The sequence below is a fragment of the Geospiza fortis genome, unplaced genomic scaffold (assembly GCF_000277835.1).
Source record: "Geospiza fortis unplaced genomic scaffold, GeoFor_1.0 scaffold80, whole genome shotgun sequence".
In the NCBI taxonomy this organism is placed as follows: Eukaryota; Metazoa; Chordata; class Aves; order Passeriformes; family Thraupidae; genus Geospiza; species Geospiza fortis.
Window position 1 is genome coordinate 107,184 of NW_005054551.1, and position 25,339 is coordinate 132,522.

The window sequence follows — 25,339 nt, forward strand, 5'->3', positions numbered from 1 at the left end:
GGGTTCACATTATGGGATGGTGAGCTCTGTGCACAGAGCAGGGAGACAAAACAATTCCTGCTCCAGCTGGGCACCAAGGACAAATGATCCAAATCTCAGCCCAAGAGCACAAACACCGTGGGCTGAAGAGAGAAAAACAAGCAGGATGGGACTGCATGGGCTGGGGCTGGAACTGGACAATGAACTCCAATATGCAAATGGAACAGAACTGAGCAAAGTGAGAGACCCTGTGAGCGCTTGTGCATTTTGTGACCATTTTGGTTCATTTTGGGCTCAGGCCTGGCTGTCCAAGACTCCAAGAGGTTAAAGCAGGGACAGAAGTCCTTCTTGGAGCTGGCTGTGCTTTGTGGAAGCATCTTCTCCCAAGACAGTTGTCCCTGGTGAGCAGCTTCCCCCTGGAGCAGGAGGGAGCAGGAGGGTGCTGGGGCCAGGGTGGCACTGCTGGGACATTTCTGTGTAAAACCAAGTCACTGTGCTGTCCTCAGGCAGCCTGGGCTCCTCTGCTGGCTGTGGACTGAGCTGTGAAAACACCCTGCAGAGCCTTTGTGGGGCCACTGGAAACCCTCCTGGCTCCAGAGCCATTGATCCTGAACAGTTTTTAATGAGGGGCTGGGGCACAGAGTTAAACACAACCCTGTTGGGCAGGATGAAAGTTTGACAAGAAAGTCTCACAGATATGTGTGCTTAGCAGAAAGATTTTTAAATGTAGAGTCTGATGAAAGAATGGGTGTGTTAGTTAGAAGGGGTTTTTATGGCTTAGAGCAAAGGATAATCCCACCTCAAACAAGAAGATGTTTTTACCAAGCAGAAAGACAGCAAGGGAAACAAGTCAGCAAAGTTGCAAGTAGAAAAAAGGTCTCAGAATTTTCCACTGCAAGAAAACTGAAATACAGGTTCTAGCTTAAACTGTATTGTACTAACTTTTAGTGATTGAAGAACAGTAACATGAATATGGTAATTATAGTAGTTATGATAGGCTATAGATAATAGTTAAGGTAGAGATTGGTTCTGCTGTATTAAGGTGCTCAGGAAAGAAAAGTATCTGATGCAATGTAACCAAAACCAAAGGGTCTCCAGGCCTGCCTGCAGCTGGAGCTGACAGCTGTAGGCACGGGCTCTGTCACCCACAATCCCAGACTGCTGGAACATCTTGGATGGAATAAACTGCATTTTGGAGAGCTGCCTGGAGTCCCACATCCCTCATTTCCGCTCCTACAGAATCCGCCCCCCGCTTTCCTGCCTGGCATCCCCCTGTGCTCCTGTGGGCTGAGAGCTCAGCCCTGGCTCCCAGCAAACGATGCCAGGAGCTTTGTCCTGGGGCTGGGGGACCACAGAGCTCGTCCCTGCCACCAAGGTGTGGACAACAAATGGAGAGCAGTCAGAAATGCTGCAGCTCCTCTGGCTTTGGGATCGAGCAGGAAACTGCAGCAGTTTGTGCACAAGTTGGAGGAGAAGGGCTCTGGTTTTTCCTTTGCTTCTCCCTGGCCTCCCTGCATCACCTTTTGCTGAAATTACAATTTATACACAACATCAGGGGCCTGGAGATTGATTCTGACAGTGCAGAGGATCTGGGGAGTGTCAGATGTTGGAACCCAGGAAATTCCTCTGGCTGCCCTGGAGGGCTCGAACCCCCGCCCAGGGGGCTCAGAGACCTTGGTACAGAGCCCAAGACCCCTGTGCCTTTGATTTAGCCCTTGGAAAAAACAATTACCAACCTTTCTACCAAGAATTACGAGTCAAGAAAGTTTAAGTAGAACAATAGTTTGTCATGGGGTGAAAAGTAGATTTTTTGGAGTTTTTGGAATGGGGGCTCAGCGTGCCAAGATGGAGGAATTTGGGCATGCCTCAGAGAAAAGGAAAACAATTCTTATCTCATTTGCTTCTCCTGTGTTGTGCTCGTGTGGAATGTGTTTGGAGATTGTTTACCCACAGGTGATTGTTTCATTTGTTTCATGTGAATTGTTTTGACTTTTTTGGCCAATTGGGGCCAAGCTGTGTCAGGACTCTGGAAAGAGTCACAAATTTTCATTATTATCTTTTTAGCATTCTGTAAGTATCCTTTCTGTATTCTTAAGTATAGATATCATATCATATCATATCATATCATATCATATCATATCATATCATATTCTTTGTATTTTTAGTATTCTATATTCTATATAGCATTCTTTAGTATAATATAGTATTCTTTAATATAATACAGTATTATAAAGTAATAAATGAGCCTTCTAAGAGCATGGAGTCAGATTCATCATTCCTGCCTTCATCAGGACATTCCCTGTGAATACAACAGCCAGGGGGTTCTGCCTGGGGCAGTGCCAGCTGGAAGTTCCAGACCACTTTGGTCTCTGAACATCTGCAGCAGATGTTGGAGCTGCTTCATCCTCACCTGCCAGTGGAGCACAGCAGCTCCTGTGCTCCAGGAGTGCCTGGAACAGGGACACAACCTCCTGTAGCCCTGCTGGAGGGGTTTTGGGCAGCTTAGGAATATAAAAATACAGAAATATGCAGCTCTGGAGTTGGCTGAGAGACCAAAGTGAATTCTCTGTGCCTCCAGTGCCAGGGGCTCTGCTGTCTGTGAGTCACAGTCTGAAATCTCAGGTGGAGGAGCCACCAGCAGCTCCCAGAACCACAAAATGAATGTGTTGTGTTCATCTTTATAGCCAGAATATTCCTGTGGGCACAGAGGGTGAAAGCTGCTGCCAGGTGGGGAAGAGCTGGAGGAGCCCTGGGTGCTCTCACTGCTCCTCAGACACACCACGAGGAGCTCAGACTGCACAGACCAGACCTAAACATTCCCTGCGGTTTGAAAATTAAGGAATGAAATAAATAGCACCCCTGGGGCTCAGTCCCATGATCCCAGCACGTTGAAGAGGTTGAAATGAGTTATTCTGGGGGGGTGAGTTGAGCCTCAAAGTGTTGGAAATGTGACAAGTTCAGGAAAGAGCAGTGGAGGAGATGAAGGGCCTGGCTGGGCTGATTGATGGGCTCAGCCCTGGGGGATGGAGGCAAACATTAATTGTTGGCCAAGAGTGATGGGGGAACATCTGAGAGCAAAGGAGAAGCATCTGAGGAGCACAAGTTTCCTTCAGAGAGGAAAAGCTGGTTTGGATGTGCTGCTAAAATGGAACAGGGATAAGGCAGAAGAAATTAATCAGTGGAAAGGAAGTCTGGGTATCAATAAACATTTCCAAGCAAGAAGATTCATCAGGATGTGAGGCAGGGGGAGCCTGGAAGCGCCATTGGCAGGCCTCTAGCACTGGATCAGGAAATGGGAGCAATCCTCCCCAGGCAGGAAGAACCCCCAGGGATGAGCTCACAGGACTTTCCCATTGCTGATTCCTGCAATCCTGAGTTCCACTAGGGAAAATCCTGCTTTCAGTTTCTTTCTGGGGCCAATGTGATTTCCAGTTCTGTCAGTCTTTTGTGAAAAACTGAAAACCACCGAGCACAGGAAGACTTTGTGACATTTTTGTGTGAAAGGAGAGTGAAACCCTCCCTGTGCACAGCAGTAAACACTCTCTGGCACATTTTTATAACTCAGTGATCAGGACTGAGGTGCAAAAACAACTCATTCTCTATGGTCTGGTGAGTTCCTGGTGTTTGTTTGTCCTTCCTGTGCTCTCAAGGGGAGGTTGCAATAATCAATAACTGCCCGTGCTCAGGCTGTTCCCACATGGGCACTATTCACTTCTCCCTTCACTTTTCCACCCAGAAAAAATATCTCTGAGGTGGCCTTGCAGCTGAACACCTCAGAGCAGGCAAAACCCAGAATTTCCCTCTTGGAAAAGACCATAGAAGGAGCAGAGGAGGGAAATGCTGCCCCACAGAAAACCTTTGGCGCCCTCGTGTTCTGCTCCCTCTCAAACTGGACCTGGGGACAAGAAGAGCCCATGGATGTCAGAACCCAGGACAGTCCTCTGAGTGCCCTGGAGGACTCGAGACCTTGGCAGGGGGCTCAGAGACCTTGGCATGGAGTCAAACCCACCTGTGCCTTCCATTTTAGCCCATGGAAACAATTACCAACTTTGTGTGAAGATTTACAAGCCACAAGAGTTTGAGTAGAATGATAGTTAATTTGTCACAGGGTGAAAAAGTAGAATTTTGGGGTTTTTAGAATGGGGGTTCAAGAGGCAAGATGGAGGAATCTGGGCATGTCCTGTCCTTCTCCTCCTCCATCTTCTGCTGTGATGGTGACACTTTTGGGTTGGTTTAGAGTAGAGACAGACGGTCTAACATAGGTGATAGGTATTGGAAAATTATTGTAAATAAAGTAGAGGTAGTTTTTAGTATAAAAAGCTAACACCACCCCAAGGGTGGTCAGTGTGCCACAATCCAACCTGCTGGACAGACCTCAGCAGGTCAGAGAAAGAATGGAATAGATAAGAGAAAAGAAACAACCTTGAAAAGCAGAACCGACAAATCTTGACTTCTTCTTCAGTCATAAGGCTGAGGAAAAAAAATACTTTCTAACACCTCGGGGTTCATCTCAACCACAAAAACCCAAGACGTGGACACAAATTTCACTGGACACAAATTTCCCTGTGCTCAGAGGAGTGGGGATTGGCGCTGGAGGTCCCTCTCAGCTGTGGGGGATGTTCCTGGCTGTGTTTTGGGGCACTGAGAGCAGAGTTCTTATTTCCCCCAGAGCCTCTGCACAGGGCCAGCAGCTTTTATTCAGCACTTCCAGCAGAGCCAGGGTGGAAATCCCTCCACATGCCAGGGAATGGCAGCTGAGCTGGGCCTGTCCTGCCCTGCTTGGGCCCAGCTGGGTGCCCAGAAAGGCCTGGTTTAAGCCATGGGAGTTGATTTTGGGGAGGTGCAGACAGCACTGAGCACCCCTGAACCTTCTGCCCATCCCTCTGGCATCCCTCACCCTGCCCTGCTGGGGCTGTGGGGTTTTTCTCCACGCTCTTTTCTGCCTCCACATCCACATGATGCTCCTTGGGGCAGGAGGTAGGGTTGTGCCCCCCGTTCACAGAGTGACTAAATTATTCTTTATCTGCTTAAAAAGGCAAAAAGAAGAAGTTTTTCTCCCAGTTTGGTACAAAGACACCTCATAGAACCTGTTGGATTTCACCTCAGACCTGGGGCTGTCCATGGGACAGAGGCCAAGAGGTCCCACCTGGGCAATTCACTAGAAAAGGAAGAGAACTAAGGAAATAATTGATTTTGTGGGGTATTTTAGCAGGAGCAAGAACCTCTCGCCCCTAGCTCAGTTTTTCCCTGTAAGAACTTTGTTATTTTGCCTTTCATTAAACTTTTTTCTGTTTCCAACACTACCACAGAAGCCATCCTGCCCGTTTGATGCCATTCTGGGCTGTCTCAGGTGTGATGGGTTCTCTGAGAGCTCATAAAACCTGGCCCAAAGAGAAACCCATCAGCAGGATTTGCAGGATTTGCAGGATTTGCAGGATTTGCTGGATTTGCTGGATTTGCTGGATGCTTTCAAGGCTCAGCCCCAGCTCTGGGGTCTGTGCCCAGTTTGGCTCTGGCAGGACCCTCCTCCATCCCCGCCCCTCTGTCCTGGAGGTGACAACAGGACCTTGAACATCTGACACAGAAACTGGGAGATGCTTTCCCACTGGTTTATGCTCAGCCTCACCCTGGAACTGCGTTAATAAAACAAAGTTTTATTGGCTGTGATGTTTTATTTCTGGGGGTGCTCCCACCTCTGCCTCTGTGCGTGAAAGATCAGAAGCCCAGATAAAAACAGAGGGGCAAACCATACATGGATGTGTTCTTAGATCATCTGCTGGATCTGCACAAACATCTGACAGGAAAAAAGTTGTGATTTTCACTGAAAAAAACCCAGCACTTTCCACTTGCCCTGCAGATCTCAACATCAGATTTGGGTGTGATCTGCTTCAGGGTGCTCAGTGCTGACTGCACCTTTCCAAAATGAAATTAGAAGGGTTCACTCTGCCTCAGAGACCAACACTGGGAGTTTTCTGGTGAGATGGAGAGCAGGAGAGCCAAAAACCTGAATAATCTGTTCTTCCCTGCCCCAACCTCTCACACCTGAGTGACTTCAGAGGCTCTGGGGGGATGTTTAGAAACTACTCAGAGGCACAAATCAGTTGGTTTTGTAAGATATTTTTTAAGTCTCTTAAAATTTTAAACCTTTTTAAGGTTTAAAACACTCAGCCCCTGGGCTTTTTTTGGCCAGAAAAAGAGAAAACCTGGGCAAAATGTGGCTGTGTTGGGCACCTTGGAGGCAGAAGGATTTTCTGTGAGACCTGAGCTCGGGGTTGGAGTCAATCACTGAGAGATGCTGGGGCTGGGGTCTCTTCCAGCTCTGCCTCTGTTTCCTGTCCAGTTAATTCCTGACAGGCAGAAACCTCCCTGAAGTGCTGGGAGGGAGGGCCTGGCTTGGTGAAATCGTCATGAAAGAAGATTTGAGACTTCACTTATTTTCTGGAGTACTCCTGGTGTAGTTGGTGGATAAAATAACACCCAAAATGCTGCTTTTGCTACTTTTTGCTGCTTTTGCTGCTCAGTGATTTCTGCTCTGCAGTTTTGCTCACCCAGTGCTGCCCACCCAGCCCTGGGCAGAATCCAGAGTGTCCCATTTCCTCCATCCAGTTGGATGAACTGGGAGGCTCAAGGTTCTGCTTTGGGCTTTAACTCTTGAAACACAGGATTTTCTGAGCATCCCAGAATATTCTGAGCTGGATCCCACAGGGATCAAATCCAGCCCCTGTCCCTGCACAGCCACCCCAACAACCCCACCCTGAGAGCTCTGTCAGTGAGGGGCTGGGAACACAAACCCTGTGAGGAACAGCTGAGGGAGCTGGGGGTGCTCAGCCTGGAGAAAAGGAGACTCAGGGCTGCCCTCATCACTCTCTGCAGCACCTGAAAGGTGCCTGTGCTCAGCTGGGGCTGGGCTCTGTCTCCAGGCAGCACTGACAGAACCAGAGCACACAGCCTCAAGCTGCACCAAGGGAAATACAGGTTGGATATTAGGAAAAATATATAGGTTGGATATTAGGAAGTTGGTGAGATCCTATCCTATAAGTAGGATATTAGGAAAAACCTAATTAGAATATTAGGGAAAAATATAGGTTGGGTATTAGGAAAAATTGATCATTCTTTCAGTTTTTCATGGAAAGGGTGATGAAGTTCTCCAATGGCTGCCCAGGGAGGTGGTGGAGTCCCCATCCCTGGGTGTGTTTAACAAAGCCTGGATGTGGCACTGGGTGCCAGGGTTCAGTTGAGCTGTTGGGGCTGGGTTGGACTCGATGACCTTGAAGGTCTCTTCCAACCCAGTGACTCTGGAATTCTGTGAATTCTGTGATTCTGTGTCCAAACGCTCCTGGAGCTCTGGCAGCCTTGGCACCATTCCCTGGGGAGCCTGGGCAGTGCCCAGCAGCCTCGGGGGGAAGAACCTTGCCCTGAGCTCCATGCCAGCAGAAAGTTTAAGAGCAGGAAAGTTTATTGAGCATCAGATGCTCTGGTTGGAGTTTTAAAAGAGGAAAAATGAACGTAAGGCTGAAATTGAAAGTGCAACAAGGAAAGGAATTCTGCAGGATCCAGCTGAGGGCCCAAAATTCCACGTGTGAAATGTCCTGTGGTGGGTGATGCTCTGGAAGGGTCTGCATGGGACTGGGAGCTCCAACTTTGCCTGAGCATTGCTGGAACATTATTTCAAAGCAGACAGAGACCATTCCTTTATTCATCTGTGTTCTGGGCATCAAACAGAAAATCTAACTGGGCTTGATTAGAGGGTGGCCAGGGGAAATTCCTGAAGAGGAAATTCTGAGAAGGAAAAAGAAGACAACTGGGAAGTGGAAGTGTTGGACATCAGCTCTGAGGGGATCAGGACATCCCTGCATGCGAGCAGTGATTTGTGAGGGACAATGGGAATTTGTTCCCACATTCCCTGGGTGTGGAAATGCTCCACTCACAGGCAGCTTGGGATCCCTATTTTCTAAGTATGAAGCTGAGCCAAGATTTTCTGAGGCAGAAATAAAGGGTCAGATCTGCCCAGGGCGTTTTGTTTCTTTTTCATTACAACAGCAAAGGGGTTTTGTTGCAATGATTTGGATGGGATGTGGGGAAATGGAGTTATTTCAGACTGGTTCGTGTTTTATCCTCGCTGCCTCCCTCACTGGGGCTGGAATTTGATTCCTGGCTCTGTGTGGAGTTTGTGGAAGCTGCCCATGGTCCCCATGGCCCCCTGGGATCTGTCCCATGCTCTGGGCCCTCTCTGCTGTGCCCATTCAATTCCACACCCAGCAGAGCCTTTCCTGCCACCTCTGGGATATTGCAAAGCCAAATCAGCATATTCAGGGATCAAAGCTGTGTTTAAAAATGCACATTCCTGCACTAAGGACTAAGAGCAAGGGTTATACTTCAAACTTATATTTAATTATTTTAAATATTATATTATTATGTTTCGTTCTATTAAATATTAATATATTTTTGTATCTATGTCTGTATTTAATTAAATTAAATATTCTATTTTTATATTTCATTCCATTAAATATTAATGTATTTTTGTATCAATGTCTCTATTTAATTATATTAAATATTCTATTTTTATATTTCACTCCATTAAATATTAATGCATTTATTGTATCTATGTCTCAATTTAATTACATTAAATATTCTATTTTTATATTTCATTATATTAAATATTAATGTATTTATTGTATCTATACCTATATTTAATGATATTAAATATTCTATAATTATGTTTCATTCCATTAAATATTAATGTATTTTTGTATCTATGTCTATATTTAATGATATTAAATATCCTATTATTATGTTTCCTTCTATTAAATATTAATATATTTATTGTATCTATGTCTATACTTTAGGTGTGTGTACTTACAACCTGTATTATATTAGCCAGCATTAAACATTGGTGATGCTCACCTGGACAAGAGAAGGCTCCAGGCAGAGCTCAGAGCCCCTTGCAGGGCCTGAAGGGGCTCCAGGAGAGCTGCAGAGGGACTGGGGACAAGGCCTGGAGGGACAGGAGCCAGGGAATGGCTCCCAGTGCCAGAGGGCAGGGCTGGATGGGATCTTGGGCAGGAATTGTTCCCTGGCAGGGTGGGCAGGCCCTGGCACAGGGTGCCCAGAGCAGCTGGGGCTGCCCCTGGATCCCTGGCAGTGCCCAAGGCCAGGCTGGACAGGGCTGGGAGCACCTGGGACAGTGGGAGGTGTCCCTGCCATGGCAGGGGTGGGATGGGATGGGATGGGATTTAAGGTCCTTTCCAACCCAAACCATTCTGGGATTCCATGTGCTTAATTCCCAACCCATCCACTTGCAGTTGCCACCTAATTCTCCCCAGGAATCCACAGAGATTCCCAGGAAATCAAGCACTAAACAAAATGTGTGAGCCTTTCAATCACCTAATTACAATTATTTGTATTTTTTAGTATTTCCAACCCTCCAGATCTTCCTGCTTTGCCCCACAAGGAGCTGCTCCCTGCTCCTTACCCAACTCAACCCCAAAAGTTGTCAGAGGTGAAAAAAAACCCTTTCAGTGCCACTCTTTGCCTTCAGCCTCTCTGTTTTGTGCCTCCAGTCCCACCTGCTTGGGGTTTGTGAGAGGAAAAGCTCGGCTTAACCGACACCTTTGTCCTTCCTGACCTTGGCTGCTCAAGCCAAGTTCTCTGTGCTTGGTTGGGTGGGTTTAGAGCATGGAGGGAACCTGGGAATTCCCAGAATTTCTGCTTTTCATGGAGCTGGGTGCTTCACAGAGAGACTATGGATTGTCCTGGTTATCTGGGAGCTCCCAGAAAGCCTCTTCCCCAACATCTTAATGGGTATTAACTTTTAAAGTTGTATGTTAATATGTGTGAATTCTAAATCCTGCTATGGCAGCACCCACATTTCTTTAGGAAATCCTATTCCCAGCAGCATAAATAAACTTTTCAGAGAATTGAGTCCCTCTTTCCAAGAGGCAAAAGGAGGATGAGGGATTGAAATCAGCAGAATCATAAATAAATCAGCAATCAGAGCCCCACAGATCCCTTTTTTCCACCCCCTGCCAGTGAGGAGCCTGATCCCTTCTCCAGTTCTTCCCTGGGATGGCTTTCCCTGGTGTTCCTGTGGGGTTTATTCCAAGTCTAATGGATAGGGAAGGTTTTTTTGAGGTTCAAACCCAAGTTTCCTTTGTCCCAGGTCATTACCTACCACCCCAGACTGTGTTTTGATTGATGGGACTTTGAACTGTGCCTGTCCTCACCAAGTATCAACGGAGGAGATGCCAAAGAAACCCAAGGAAATAAAAGTGAGTTTGCCTCTGGATTCCAGTCTGTTTATTGCTATGATGGCCAGCAGCAAATCCCTGAAGTTCTTCTGGAGTGTTTGGAGCATTATCCAGCAGGTGCCAGGTGCCCTAAACCTTCCCACAGTGCCACTGAGATCCTAAATCTCCTCACAGTGTCACTGAGATCCTAAACCCTCCACATTGCCACTGAGATCCTATACCCTCCACAGTGCCACTGAGATCCTAAATCTCCTCACAGTGCTACTGAGATCCTAAACCCTCCACAGTGCCACTGAGATCCTAAATCTCCTCACAGTGCCACTGAGATCCTAAACCCTCCACAGTGCCACTGAGATCCTAAATCTCCCCACATTTTCACTGAGATCCTAAACCTTCCCACGTTGCCACTGAGGCTCGCAGGAAATATAAAGAGAAACTTCCAGAGTTTTGGTACCATGTCCAGAGGTGAAGGGAAGGGAATGGCTGGCCAGGAGTGTTGGACCACAAGCCATCATCTCATTGTCTTCTGACCCATCTAAACCCCCTCAGTTTCAAAAACAACGTGATGGCCCCAACTCAACCCCGTATTTTTCCAGTGGGGCGATCAGTAAGAAAACCAAGGTGGAATGAGGAACCAATCTGGAATTTAACACCAACATTTCATGGGATCTTCCCTCTGAACGGCCTGGTGCTGCAGAAAGGCACCAGGCAGGGAACAAAGCAGCCATGACGCACCCGCCACCCCAAACAACAGCAGCGAACAAAAAGTGCCTCTTACCTGCTCTGCCGAGGAGCTTTGGGGGCTTCCCTACAGCAGCTGGGGAGCAGGAAGGGAAAAAAGAGGGAAAATAATCTCTGTGGAGTGAGGGTTGTGTCGGTTTTGGGAAAGAAGAGGCCGCAGCATCCAGCGAGAGCTCTGGCATTCGCAAACCACTGCTGGCTGGGTTTCTCTGAAACGTGACCCTATTTCCTTGTTGCACAGGAAAGGAAAGGAGAGCAAACAAAAGCTGTGCAGCTCTGAAGAGTGAAAGAGCTCTGAGATCTTCTCCGTGTCAGGGCAGGGGTCTGCTGTGGCAGGGAAGGGGTCAGAGGGAGCTGGTGAGGAGCTGTTGTTATTTAAATGGATGTTTTAGGGGAGATGTTGCCTTGAGAGCAAAGTTCTCTCCTTGAACAGTTCCCACTGAGCAGATGTTGGTGGGAAAGGGAATCTCTGTGCAGGAGTGTCTTTGCCACAGGATCACAGAGTCACCTGGGCTGGAAAAGCCCTCTGAGGTCACCGAGTCCTTCCTGTGGCCAATGCCCACCTTGTCCCCAGCCCAGAGCTCCGAGTGCCACCTCCAGGCCTTCCTTGGGCACCTCCGGGGATGGGCACTCCAAACCTCCCAGGCCTTCCTTGGGCACCTCCAGGAATGGGTCTCCAAACCTCCCTGGGCAGCCCCTTTATGTTCCTGACCACCCTTTCCATGAGAAATTCCTCCTGGTGTCCTCCAAATTCCTCCTGGAGCAGCTTGAGGCCATTTCCTCCATGATGTCCCTGTCCTGGCAGCAGAGCCCAATCCCCCCTGGCTGCCCCCTCCTGTCAGAGCCATTGTCATGCCAGGCTGGGCAGCCAGAGGAGTAAAGAAAACTGAATTTCTTTGGATTTTCCACATCCAAGCCAGGAGTTACTGAGAAAGGCCCTCTGGGAGGAGCTGCTTGGGAGTTGTGGTTTGTGATGGGCCAGAGCAGGCTCAGGAGCCCAGGAAGCCTCTCCTGGCCTGGTTCTCCTCCCTGTTTCTGATCAGTGATCGGCTCTTTGTGGTGCCAGAGTGGCCAGAATGTTGTCATTGAGCTGGGGACATTCCATCTGCAGTGCCACCACTGCCAGCTGGGCTGGGGACATTCCATCTGCAGTGCCACCACTGCCAGCTGGGCTGGGGACATTCCATCTGCAGTGCCACCAAAAGGTGTTGATGTTTTGCAGGATTTCCAGCTGCTCCTCAGGGCCAGGTCTCCCTTTCCAGGAGGAAAAATCTCCGTGCTTCATCCCCAGCTCGCTGCCACCCATCCTGGAATTGTTGGGTACAGGGACAAGGCTGTGGCACCATGGAATCATGGAATGCTTTGGGTTGGAAAGGAACCTTAAATCCCATCTTTCCAACCCCCCCATGGGCAGGGACACCTCCCTCTGGATCAGCCCCATCCATGACTGATTGCTGCTGAATGCAAAGAGGTGTCCCAAGGAGATGGATGGACAATGCCAGTGTTTCTTAACTTCTGCTGGCAGAAAATTGTACTGTAGAAGTCAGGACTAAGGACCTGATTAAGCAAAATGAGCTTAATGATGTTCAGGACTGACTGGAATTTAAAAAATTGGGAATAGGTTGGATTGGCAGAGTACAAGGTACCCCTGAGCATCCCTCAGCCCCATGGAATGTTGAGTTTCCCCAGGAGTCCTTTGTTTTAATTTTCACATGGAGTTCTTCATGGTGTTTACCCAAAAATCCACAACAAAGCTTTTTCCAAGGACAAGGTGAGATCCTGAGGTGAAAATGCAGCACCCCACTGCAGTGCCCTCAGCAAAACCCACCTGAATATTTGTCCTTTGCCCCAAAATCCCCCCAAAATTCTTGAGAATCACTTCTTGATGCCTCTGCTCTCAGAGCCTGCCCCTCCTTCAAGCCAGAGTTACACTTTTGGGAAACACCAACCCTATTTTATTTAACACCTGGGACTAATTAAGCCTGGCTTTACTGTTGGGCAATTAGTTGACACGTCTGTGCCCTGGTGGAAAAACAAACCCGTTTGTTTCCAGCTTGTTTCACTCGCAGGTTCTCGACCTGCAGCCTCTGGGCTGCAAACAAAGCCCAGCACTTTGTTTATTGCTGCAGTAGCTGAAGGGCTGAATGGAGCTTTGTTGTGTTGGGTGCTGAACAGCCATAAAAAGGGTGAGTCTGTGGCCAAGGAGCTTGTCCCAGCACGGACTTGGGGCCAGGCTGTGATGTAGAGCCAGAGCTGGGAACTCTGCCCAGGCCCTGCAGTTCAGACATAGCAAGGCAGGGAGAATATTTCATTTTATGTACAAAATGCTTACACAGAATTACCCTGTCAGGCCTCAGCAGCATTCCCTGTGTGTCCTACTGGCAACCAGGACAGTCTGCAGCCTTTTCAAGCCTTCAGATGAGCCCTGGCCCTGGTGTGGTGCAGGTTGGACATGTTGGGCACCATCCAGCACCTCCAGGAGGTGCCAAATCAGCCTGGAAGTGTTGGCCTTTGTGCTTCTCCGGGGTTCAGGCCAGCTTCTTAGGGGATTTCCAGCATCCAGGGGGATTCCATCATCCTGAGGGGTTCAGTCCATCATTCCAGTGGGGTTTCCATGATCCTGAGGGAGTTTCCATCATCCTAGAAGTGTTTCCATCACCCTGGAAGTATTTCCATCATCCTCCCAGGGTTTCCATCATCCCAGCAGGGCTTGCAGCATCCTGCCAGGGTTTCCATCATCCTGAGGGGTTCAATCCATCATTCCAGTGGGGTCTCCATCATCCTGGGGGGGGTTTCCATCATCCTGGAAGTGTTTCCATCATCCCACTGGGGTTTCTGTCATCCTGAGGGGTTTCCATCATCCCAAGGGGGTTCCAGCATCTCAGGGGGGTTTCCATCATTCCAAGGGGTTCCATCATCCCAATGGGATTTCAGGATCCTGGCAGGGTTTCCATCATCTCAAGGGGGTTCCATCATCCCACCATTGCTTCCAGCACCCCAGAGGGTTTCAAGATCCCAGCAGGGTTTCCATCATCCTGGAAGTGTTTCCATCATCCCACTGTTGTTTCCATCATCCCAAGAGGGTTTCAGGATCCTGGCAGGGTTTCCGTCATCTCAGGGGGGTTCCATCATCTCAGGGGGGCTCAGGATCCTGCCATCCTTTCCATCATCCCAAGGAGTTTCCATCATCCCAAGGGGTTTCAGGATCCTGTGAGGATGATGGAGCTGCAGGGCTTCCATCATCCGGGTGGTTTCCATCATCCCGGGGTGTTTCCATCATCCTGAGGGGTTTCCATCATCCTGGAAGTGTTTCCATCATCCCACCAAGGTTTCCATCACCCCGAGGAGTTTCAGAATCCTGGAAGGGTTCCCATCATCCTGGAAGTGTTTCCATCATCCCAAGGTGTTTCCATCATCCCAGGGGGTTTCAGAATCCCGGTGGGTTTTCCATCATCCCAAGAGGGTTTCTATTGCCCTGGAAGTGTTTCCATCGTCCTGGAAGTATTTCCATCATCCCCCAGGGTTTCCATCATCCCAGGGGGTTCCAGGATCCCACTGCTGTTTCCATCATCCCAAGGTGTTTCCATCATCCCGGGGTGTTTCTATCATCACGAGGGGTTTCCATCACTCCAAGGGGTTTCAGGATCCTGGCAGGGTTTCCACCATCCTGGAAGTGTTTCCATCATCCCGGGGTGTTTCCATCATCCCAAGGTGTTTCCATCATCCCAGGGTGTTTCCATCCTCCCGCCGCTGTCCCATGCTCCGGGCGGCCCCGGCCGCTCCGTGCAGCCACAGGAGGGTGCAGTGACACCGGGCTGCTCCCGGCTCCTCTCCATCCCCCCGCACAGCGAGGGTTTCAAACCTCTGCTGCAAATTCAGCCTCGTCTCCTCATCCTGGGGAGAGGAAGCAGACGGGTGATTTTGGAGTTTTAATGGGGGGTTGTTGGTTGCCCCATGAAACCATTTTTTCAGGCAGATTTTCAGATTTTTTCAGGTATCAGATATTTCTGATACCGAACTAATCTGAAAAATAAACTTTCTAGCAACCTCAGGGACTGGAAATTTCTATTCTTTATGCTGTTTATCACCTCCTCCTCTTTGCTGTGAGCCTCTGGTCGTTTTAGCATTCCCTGTTTTCCAGGATTTGTGCAGGGGATGGAGGTCTTGGCTTGTCAGGGTTGTGCTGCTCCATCCTCTCCTCAGAGACAGGGTGGGACTGGAGTAAAGCCCATTTTGGAGCTGCTCTGGTACAAATCTGAGGGTGCTCAGACCACTGGTGGGTTGGGGTACAGGGCTGGGGGGATTTGCTTTGCCAGTCAGGAGTGTCTGACTCTGTATTTACCACCCAGGAGGGACTGGAAACTCTGTGAATTAGGGAAAAACAAGTTTTCCAAAGGGTCTGGCAGAACAGAGCCACTCTCTGGGGAAGGAAATCTGCCCCTCCATCCCTGTTTATTCCACACTGAGTGTGTTTGAGACAAGCCCCAGCAGACAGAACCCCCCTGGAATGGCACCAGGCCACACTTGCAGCAATTAATTTTTCCTTGGCCAGCAGCAGCACCATTCAATTAAACCCCAAATATTTTGTTCAGTTGCTCTTTTCTGGGTGTGCTCTGGGGGCTCAGACAATGGCCAGCGTGGCCTGGGGAGGAAGGAAACCACTCTGTCCACCCAGCCAGGGAACTGGCCCAAAATCCAGCCCAGCAATCAATCCCAGTCCCTTTTGAACTCTTTTTTTCCAGGGCAGAGCCAGCCCTTTCCAGTCTGCAAAGAGTGGCTGGAGTGGAGCTGGGGGCTGCGATCTCCCACCCTCAGCCAGCTCCTCCTGGGAGCAAAGGATGCTTTCCCTGGTTTTTCTTGGTTATTTGGATCAGCAAACCTTCCAGACAGCTCACAAGGACTCGGGAGGTCCCTCCTGGGCATCTCCTGCTGCTGCTCCATCCCTGGAGGGGAGTTCAGAGGGCTCCAAAAATCGAATTTATGGTAGAACATTAATTAGGGATGGTCCAGCTCCAGGTTAGATTCATCCTGCTTTGCTTATAGCAGAGGATTTAGGGGCATCCACCACAAAAAGTACCAGAGCTTCTTGCTTTTTCCTTTATCCCTTTTGGTTTTTTTGGGCCAGCATCCCATCAGGACACGGGGCTGGCCAGGCCTTTGAGGCTTTTTTTCTTTCTCCATGCCCATCTCATGGTCTGGTGGCGGCTGGGGCAGCCTGGGTGGCACCAGGGACCGTGGCCAGGAGCTCTGGCTGCCCAGGGCTGTGTCCCGTGGCTTTGGCACCGGCTGTGCCTGCAAGGGTCAGGGCAGGACACGAGGCTGCAGGGCTGTGCTGCACTTGGCATCCACACCAACTGCCCAGGGATGCAAATCCTGTGCTGCTCTCCCAAACCCCCCCTGCAATCCCCTCCTGGGGTCTCAGGTTCAGAGAGTTTGTTTTAATACACATATAATATATTTTAATCTATATTTAATATAATATTTAATACATTTATTTAATACCTATTTATGTTTAATTTAATATTTAATCTATAAATTTAATTTGTATTTTAGCATATTTTAATATAACAGTTAATACATAGATTTAATATGCATTTAAATTTTTTATTTATTTAATATTTAATATCTATTTTATTTATATTTTGTGTATATATATATATATATAATTTTTTTAATATGTTATGTGTTCCCTTGGCAACTTTTCACCCCTTAACTCTTCATTCAAATCCTCCTGGAAGGAAAAGGCACCTCCAGGGTGGTTTTGGGGTTGTTATGTCCCCACCAAGGGCTCAGGCTGGGGGTCCCTCCTCACCCTGGTGCTTCCATCCTTCCCCTGTGTCCTTCCCCAGGGCCCCTCTCTCTTCCCAGGGAAGGGCAGCTCGGAAAAGGCTCATTTTTCCAGCGTTTGCAGCACTGCCAGGTAATTCTCTCTCCACCAAGGCTCACAAATTCAGCTTTGAAATCCCAGAGCCGCCTTCAGAAGGAAGGAGGAAATGAGCTCCTGCCTTTTATTGTTGAGGTGTCCTGCGAGGGGGTTGTTTGGAAACGAGCAGAGTTTGGTTGTTTGGGTTATTCCCAGGGGTTATTCTTGGTTTTGGAGGGGGATTTATCCCTCAGTAGGACCCTCCAGAGAGCAGGAGAACGCAGCAATCCCCGCAGCCAGCGGGGCAGGAATGATGTAACTGCAGAGGGAAGGGACTTCTGAAAGCACTGCCGAGTTCTTAAAGGCTTTTTTTCGATTCCCAGCCAGTCCCTGCCACTGCTGTGGAGCCTTTCAGGCCATTTCCTCACACACTCCCTGAGTTTTTAACAGCGTTGGGAAAGCTCTGGTTAAAATGCACGATGGGTTTGTTGTTTTTTGTTTGGGGGGGCGAGAAAATTCCAAACCAAAACCATGGCAGGCTTTGCTTTATCTGCTCTGTGTGGCACTGCCAGCACGGCCTCTGTCCTTTCTGGCTGTTCCTGGGATGTTTTATCCACAGCGGAGCCCCAGCATCGCCTCCAGGGCTGCCCCAAGCTCCCTCCCTGCTCCTCCACAGAAAGGCTGAGTAGTTTTATACCGCTTCAGCCAAGACCTGCCTTCTGCACTGATGTCAGCAGCCAGGGCGGGACTTTTCCAGCCTTGTGGGTTTGGGGATTTTCTTTTTTTCTTTTTTTTTTTTTTTCTTTTTTTTTTCTTTTGGATAATCCTGGCAAAATTCCTGAGCAAAGTTGTTTTTTTTTTTTTTTTTTTCTTCTCCTTTCTTTTTTTTTTTCTCTCGAGCAGCCCCTATCCATGTGCTGCCTCCGAGCTGCTCTCTTATTACTCCTCACTTCCTGAAAGGAGACTTTTTAGCAAAGCAACTCCAACTCCAGCTCTGCCTGGGTCTGACAGAAGAAGTTTCTTAAGGAAGGCGACACAAACCCTCAGCCTGGAAACTTTCTGACACACGCAGGGCTGAGGGGGAGAGAGGAGCTTTTGGCTGCTGCTGGGAAAAAAAGAGGAAAAAAAAAAGAGAGAAGCTGAAGGAATTAAAAGGGGGAAAAAAAAAAAGAAGAAAGAAGGGAAAGCACTCGAAAAGGTAAAACGCTCTTTAAAATAATTTTTCCAGAGGAGGCTCTTTGAGGTTGGAGTGGGGTGGTCTGGGGTGGAGGGAATGCGAATGTTCTTTGAAATCAGAACCGTCTCCCTGGAGAAGGAATGAGCCCGGAGAGCCTTGCATGCTGGAAAAACATTTATGAGAATGAAAACCATGTTCACCCTTCTCCAACATTCAGAGTTTCCATAAAAACGCAGGCTTGTGTTTCAAAGTGGCTGCAGGCAGCGGGAGCCGGGCTCTGCTGCTGCCTCCCTCGCCTCCCCCAGCCCCTCTTTTTAATTGTATTAACCCCAGGATGGAATGTTTGCCTCTCTAAACCCCAAATCTGCTCTGCTGAGCTGCCCGGGGCCAAGCTCTCAATTACAGAGAGCGGCAGCTCCAAGCCCTGCTGCAGAATGAAACGTTCCTTGCTGCCTTCATTCCTGAGAATAAACACAGCCCGCGCTCCCTCTCCCTCCTTCCCTGTCTCTCTCTCCATCTTCAGGAGCTGCCAATGCCTCTCTCCCTCCTGATGTGCTCAGAGGATTATAAAGAGTCTGCCCTGAAAAAGTTGCAGTGTCACTGACTCCGTGTGCATCCCCAGGAGCTCGGCCCCACTGCTCTGCTCAGTTCTTTCTTTGCTTTGATTATATTTTAAAGGTGGTTTTTTTATTGTTTTTTTTTTAATCAATCCCTCAGAAGATGTTATTTTAAACATCAAAGTAAATATTAGTGGTGGTGAGATGCCAGAAGATTATCTCATTAGAGCTGAAGGAGCTGGACTATAAATAGAAAGGAGTTTATAAAATAACCTTGGCAAATATCTTCCAGAGGGGAAGAACCAACCAAGAGGGAAATGTGGAGCTGTGCTGGGGGCAGGTAAATGTAACATTTCACAGCGAGGCCCATTTTTGGGGACTTTTGTGGTCAAGATGCAAACCTCAGGGGATATTCGTGTTCCTGCTGCAATCCCTGCCAACATCCCCGGTGCTGGAGACCAGCAGAGCTCTGGTTCTGGCCGTGCTCGGTTTTATCCTCCTTAGCAGCACCCAGTGGTGCCAGGGTGCGATGCTGGGCATGGCAGGGAGGGTCTGGGGAGTTCCATAAGGTGGAAGGGGAATCGTTCTGTGGGACACCCGGGTGATTCCCAGCTCTGGGATGTTCCCCAAGCTGGGACCAGCCTTGCTCTGAAATGCCTCCATCAGTGAGGCTCCCCGCAGTCCTGGGGAGGTTGTTCCCGAAGTTTCTCCATATATGGAACGTGCTGAGTGCTCCAGTTGCTCCATCCTCAGCCTCCCACCGTTCCTGCTTCGCCCCGGGGCAGCACCCTGTGCTCCCCTCCTCCTCCTCCTCCTCCTCCTCCTCCTCCTCCTGACATCCCAAAAAGCTCCCGGCGCCTCTCTGGGGCGGCTCCAGCAGCATTCCCCACGCGGGGAATGGGAAAGGTGCTGTCATCTCCTGCAAATCAGCTCTGCCCGGATGAGGCTGGGGGGGCTGAGCTGTTTCCTTTGGCACCGGGGGGCCCCGATAAGCCGGGCCTGAGCAGCCGCCGAGAGGCTGAGGAGGAGCCCCCGAGGGGAGGAAGGTGGTGCTGCTCAACATAAACAGTGTCTGCTCCTCCAACCTGAAACATGAGAGGCTCTCTTATCACCCATGGCTCCAGGCCACCCAGGGATGAGCGGGGAGGAGCTGCTGTTCTCACCATTCCATGGAATCCTGGTGCAGGGGCAGCCCGGGCTCCTCTTCCCCAAGGAGCAGCTCCATGGAGGGTCCTCGGCACAGGATGATTCCGTGCAAACCCTTATCTCCAGCTTATCTGAAACCCCCATGTCCAAACCCCGCTTTTCTTGCCAAGTTTCCAGCAATGAGTTCCTCCTGAGCTGGGAGCAGTGCAGGATGTGTTTGTCACGTCCTGCCCTGCCTCGATCTTGGGTTAACACAAGATGAGCTTAAAACGAACAGGATTGGGACCAAACCCGTCACGTTTTCAGAAACAGCCGGCTGGGGGATGTCAGCTCAGATGTGCTGAAGACACCCAGGTCTTTGCCTGACCCCACCACTGTGGGAAATATTTGCAGGGCGAGGAGTTACGAACATTTCCCAGGAATCTGTGAGCAGGTCGGATCCCATGCGGGGCAGAGACACATGGAAAACCACCAGCCTGGATGCAGCCCTGTTTTCCAGCACTGAGGGAGGTTTAAAGGGACACCATCCAAGCCAACTTTCCCATCTTGGTTTCTGTGAGGGCCTTCAATGAAGTCTGCAGGCTGCTGAAGGGTTGGGAGAGGCTCCACTGGGAAACTGCTGGAATATTTTAGCTCTGTCTGACCTCAGTGGAGCAACATCAGTGCAGGGTCTCCATCCAGCTGCTCCATTGCTGCTCCTCTCTCACCTTCTGCATCCTCCCAGGCTGGGAAATGCTTGGGATATTCCATGTCTGACTACTCAGAGTCTTTCATGGAATTATGGAGTGGTTTGGGTTGGAAGGAACCTTAAAGCTCATCCAGTCCCACCCCTGCCTTGGGCAGGGACACCTTCCATTGTCCCAGATTGCTCCAAGCCCTGTTCAACCTGGCCTTGGACACTTCCAGGGATGGGACATCCACAGCTTTACACTTCTGTTTATCACAATTATCAATATTGTGTTTCCTACTCTTACATCGTAGCTTAATTTAAAAGGAAAAATGACTTAAAATTAATCTATTCCTGTGCTGTCCTGCAAATCTTTCTGAAGTCAGAGACTCCTAAATGTTGGTCCCAAATGAGCTGAACTGGCAGGTGAAGTCCTGGCCTCCTCCTGTAGGATTTGTGACCTTGGTGGGAAGTTGCTTTGACTGAAATGAAAATGCAGAGGATGAGCTCAGTCCTGTCAGGGTTAGGGACTCTTCATTCCCTGGCTGTGGAGGAAGGAGCTGCATGTGGGCCACATTTCCCTGAGTAAAGAACCTACAGGGAGGGGAAAATGGCCCAAAATCTCTGCCCAGCAGCTCTCCTGGAGCTCTCAAGGAGCCTGGACATGATCTGCAGGTCTGTAAGGGCTGGAGGGATCCCAGAGCTGAAGTGTTCTGCTTCAGAACACTTCATCCCACAGGAGGCATCCCTGCTCCTGCAGGGCTCCCCTGGCATGGAGGTGATGCCTTGAGGAGCTGGAACAGAGGCTAGAGGGAGTTCAGAGGAATAAAATGGATATTTTATTGAAATGCCTTCCAGGGCCACACCCTGGCAGTGCCACAGCCACAGTCGTGGCTCTGCCCAGGTGGCTCCAAGATGGAAGCAAAAAGGGCTTGGCCATGAGATCTCACATTTTTATAAGTTTTAGTCCATTTGCATACAGGAGTTAACTGTCCAATTAACAGCTTCCAGTGATGAAGTTTCATCCTCCTTGCTTGCTTGCCCACACTCCTCTTTTCACGTTGTTTGTGCTTTGGGCCTGAAGTTTGAAGGGATTGTCCTTGAGTCTGCAGCTGGAATAGAATAGGATTGTTTTGTCTTCACCAGTCTGTGAAAAGACCCTATTATAAATCCTAACCATTCTGTGACGGGGGTATGGTCCTGTCCTACAGCCTGGCTGACAAAGAGCCAAATTTTGGGTGTGACACTCGGTGTGAGAGCTGTGACAGCTGCTTGGGAGCTGGAGCTGCACCAACCACATAACCCTGCCTCAGCTGGGGCTCACAGCAGGAGCAGCTCCCTGCTGGAGAGGGCCGGGCTGGTTGTGCAGGTGAGCCCAGCTCGCTGCTGGCACACGAGGCTGTTTGTCTTTATGCAAGCCCAGGGCTCGGTGCCCCGCGGGGCTGGGTTGTGTAAGCACCGGCACGGCTGGAGGGGAGCTGCGGGAGCCGGCCCTGCCGGCATCGGAGTGAGCCAGCTCTGCCAGGATGGGGATGAGCCAGCCCTGCCAGGATGGGAGTGAGAGCCAGCCCTGCCGGGATGTAGAGAGGAACCAGCTCTGCCGGGATGGGAATGAGCCAGCCCTGCCGGGATGGGGATGAGAGCCAGCCCTGCCGGGATGTAGAGAGGAACCAGCAGTCCCGGGATGGAGAGGAACCAGCTCTGCCAGGATGAAGAGAAGCCAGTTGTGCTGGGATGGAGAGAGGAGCCAGCCCTGCCAGGATGGAGATGAACCAGCTCTGCCAGGATGGAGAGAGGAGCCAGCAGTCCCGGGGTGGAGAGGAGACAGCCCTGTCGCGATGGGGGTGAGCCAGCCCTGCCAGGATGGGAATGAGCCAGCCCTGCCAAGATGGAGATGAGAGCCAGCCCTGCCAGGATGGAGAGGAGCTGGCAGTGCCAGGATGGGGATGAACCGGCCATGCCAGGATGGGGATGAGCCAGCCCTGCCGGGATGGAGAGAGGAGCCAGCCCTGTCAGGATGGGAATGAGAGCCAACCGTGCCAGGATGGACAGAGGAGCCAGCCCTGCCAGGATGGGGCTGAGCCAGCAGTGCTGGGATGGAGATGAACCAGCTCTGCCAGGGTGGAAAGAGAAGCCAGCAGTGCCTGGGTGGAGAGAGGAGCCAGCCATGCCAGGTTAGGGATGAGCCAGCCGTGCCAGGATGGAGAGAGCAGCCAGGTCTGCAGGGATGGAGATGAACCAGCTCTGCCAGGACGGAGATGAGCCAGCAGGGCTGGGATGGGGATGAGCCAGCAGGGCTGGGATAGAGATAAGAACCAGCTGTGCCAGGATGGAGAAAGGAGCCAGCTGTGCTAGGATGGAGAGATGAGAAGCAGCCCTGCCGGGGTGGGGATGAACCAGCAGTCGCGGGATGGAGATGAACCAGCCCTGCCGGGGCAGAGGTGGCCAGGTCTGCCTCTGCTTCCCTGCCCGCTCCAAGGTGTCAGCGCCTTTCCCGGAGCCCTTTCCTGGCAGAGCCCTGGTTCTGCTCCATGCTGGGAGGAGCAGCAGGAGCACAGGGAGAGCTGCCTGTGCACAGGCCCAGGAGGTCTGGATTCTGTCCTGGCTGTGCTGAACCCCACACAGAGGGAGCATTTCATGGGGGCAGAGGTGGCCACGGAGATGCAGGGTATAAAAATGGCATTTGTGCATGGAATATCTGTATTCCATGGATGGCAGGGCCCAACGGGGTGGGCACCAGACCTGTCTGCAGGTAGTGTGTGCAGACAAAGAGTTATCAACGTGTATCCATGTGCAGATAGCATCTATCCCCATGCAGATAACATGGATTCCCATGCAGGTAGCATGTATCCTCATGCTGATAACACCTTATCACATGCAGATAACATGTATCCATGGCCGGATAACGTCTGTGGCCATGCAGATAAGAACTATTCCATGATCTATTCCATAAGATCTATTCCATAAGATCTATTCCATCCAGATAGTGTGTATCATCGTGCTGATAACACATTATCACATGAAGATAACATGTATCCATACCCAGATAATGTCTGTGCCCATGCAGATAAGATCTGTTCAATGATCTATTCCATAAAATCTATTTCATTATCTATTCCATAAGATCTATTCCATGACTTATTCCATAAGATCTATTCCATCATCATGTAGATGATGTGTTATCCATGTGCAGATAACATCTATCCCCAAGCAGATAACGTGTTCCCATGCAGATAGCGTGTATCCTCATACTGATAACATGTTATCACATACAGATAACATGTATCCGTGTGCAGATAACATCTATCCCCATGCAGATAAGATCTGTTCAATGATATATTCCATAAGATCTATTCCATCATCATGCTAATAACATGTTATCTGTGCAGATAACATATATTCCCATGCAGATAATGTGTTTCCTCATGCTGATAATGTCTTATCACATGCAGACAACATGTATCCATGTGCAAATAGTGTTTAATCCACATAAAAACTCCACCTATCCCCATCCCCTCACACCCAAGCAGCTGCAGCTGTGCCCTGGGTGCATGTGGGTGGCACGAGTGTCCCTTCAGTCATGGGACATGAATGTCCCTTCATTCATGGGACATGTGTGTCCCTGTGTGGTGGGGGATGCCCGTTAATGACTGGCACTCGGTTAATGACTGGCACTCAGTTAATGACTAACACGCCGTTGTTAATGACTGGCACGCCGTTAATGACTGCCCGGCCTCTCTCTAATCCCGCCGCTCTGTGCCTGGCTGCAGCCAGCGAGGAGAGCGGTGGCAGAGCGCCAGCAAGTCTGGGTCACATGGAGAGGCTCCAAACTATTGCATAAGTCCCGTCTGAGAGTGGACCTGCCTGGTGGATCCTCTCCCGAAAGCAGGAGCAGTCCCAGGATGGGAGCTCAGGGACTCTCAGTGCCCACCTTCCCCCAGGCTGGAGCTGTGGCGCTGCTCGGGCAGCTCCAGCCCTGCCCCGGGCCCAGCTGCCCATCCTGAGGAGGATCAGAGCTGGCACTTCCCTCCTGCTTTCCTGGTGAGGACCTCCGAGCATTTTACCACACTTGGAGAAGTGCAATGACCCCGGCGTTCCAGATAGGGCCAGGTCCTTATGTAACACAGGGATAGGATTTCCAGAGAGCCAAGCAGGCGGTGTCAGAGCGAGGTCGCTGCTCCCAGCTCTCCTCCCCCTGCCCTGGCTTTGGCACAAGCTCCTTTTGCCCCTTTGCTGGCAGCATTAAAGATTTTGGAGTTGAGCGAGGTGGGGGGGGTTCAGCCCTTTCCTCACCAGGATTGCACTGAATAGATTTGACTGTAAAATAATTCTCGTGTTTTTGGGGAAAAAAAAAAATCAAAAACCAACCCTCCTCCCACACAGTGCTGGAGCGAGCCCAAAGCCCCGTGAAGCTGTTGTACAAAGGGATGCAGGGTGTGCCCGGCCAGGGCCGGCTGTGGAGCACCACAGAGAGCCTGGAAGGGGGAGCTGGTGTTCCAAAGGCAGGGAGAGTGTGGCCCTGGCACCCAGGCTGGCACTGGGGTGCCGGCAGGGGGACAGAGATATTGGAATAATTACCAATATAGCTGGACAGGACGTGCCTACGCTTGTCTGGCCCTTGGTGCTGAACCAGATAGTGGAGCTGTGGTGTTTCACCCCACAGACACTTTGGGCTGGCTGGGTGCTGCTCTGGGCACTGCAGACAAGTCCAGGCCTGCAGGAGCTCTGGTGGTGCTGGGATGGAGCTTCCCCCCATACCAGGGGCTGCTCCTCAGGTTTCCCTCTGTGCAGAAGCTTTAAGGCGATGGTGAAGGAAAGGAGTCGGTTCTGATGGAGGGTTTGGATCCAGAGCTTTATTGTGGCCCACAGGCCTCTGAATGCAGCACCAGCTCCAACAGAATTCCCTGAGCCCGTGGCTGCTGCTCCTTTGAACCCGGGGAGAGGGGCAGGGAAGGGGCAGGG

The 25,339-nt window shown here is 50.3% G+C and overlaps 2 protein-coding genes across 3 annotated transcripts in view; one reads left to right on the plus strand and one right to left on the minus strand.

The window, feature by feature from the left end:
• The window catches only part of LOC102034810 (tyrosine-protein kinase ZAP-70), a 50,760-nt gene extending 39,625 nt beyond the window's left edge, over positions 1–11,135 (minus strand). Inside the window, exon 1 of the mRNA XM_005429491.2 lies at positions 11,005–11,135. The gene's annotated coding sequence lies outside the window, so the exon portion shown is untranslated. The remainder of the gene's footprint in view (positions 1–11,004) is intronic.
• Positions 11,136–17,739: 6,604 nt separating this feature from the next.
• ADAMTS10 (ADAM metallopeptidase with thrombospondin type 1 motif 10) overlaps positions 17,740–25,339 on the plus strand; it is an 81,278-nt gene continuing 73,678 nt past the window's right edge. For both annotated transcript variants that reach the window (XM_005429493.2, XM_031064043.1), the window contains exon 1: positions 17,740–18,028. The gene's annotated coding sequence lies outside the window, so the exon portion shown is untranslated. The remainder of the gene's footprint in view (positions 18,029–25,339) is intronic.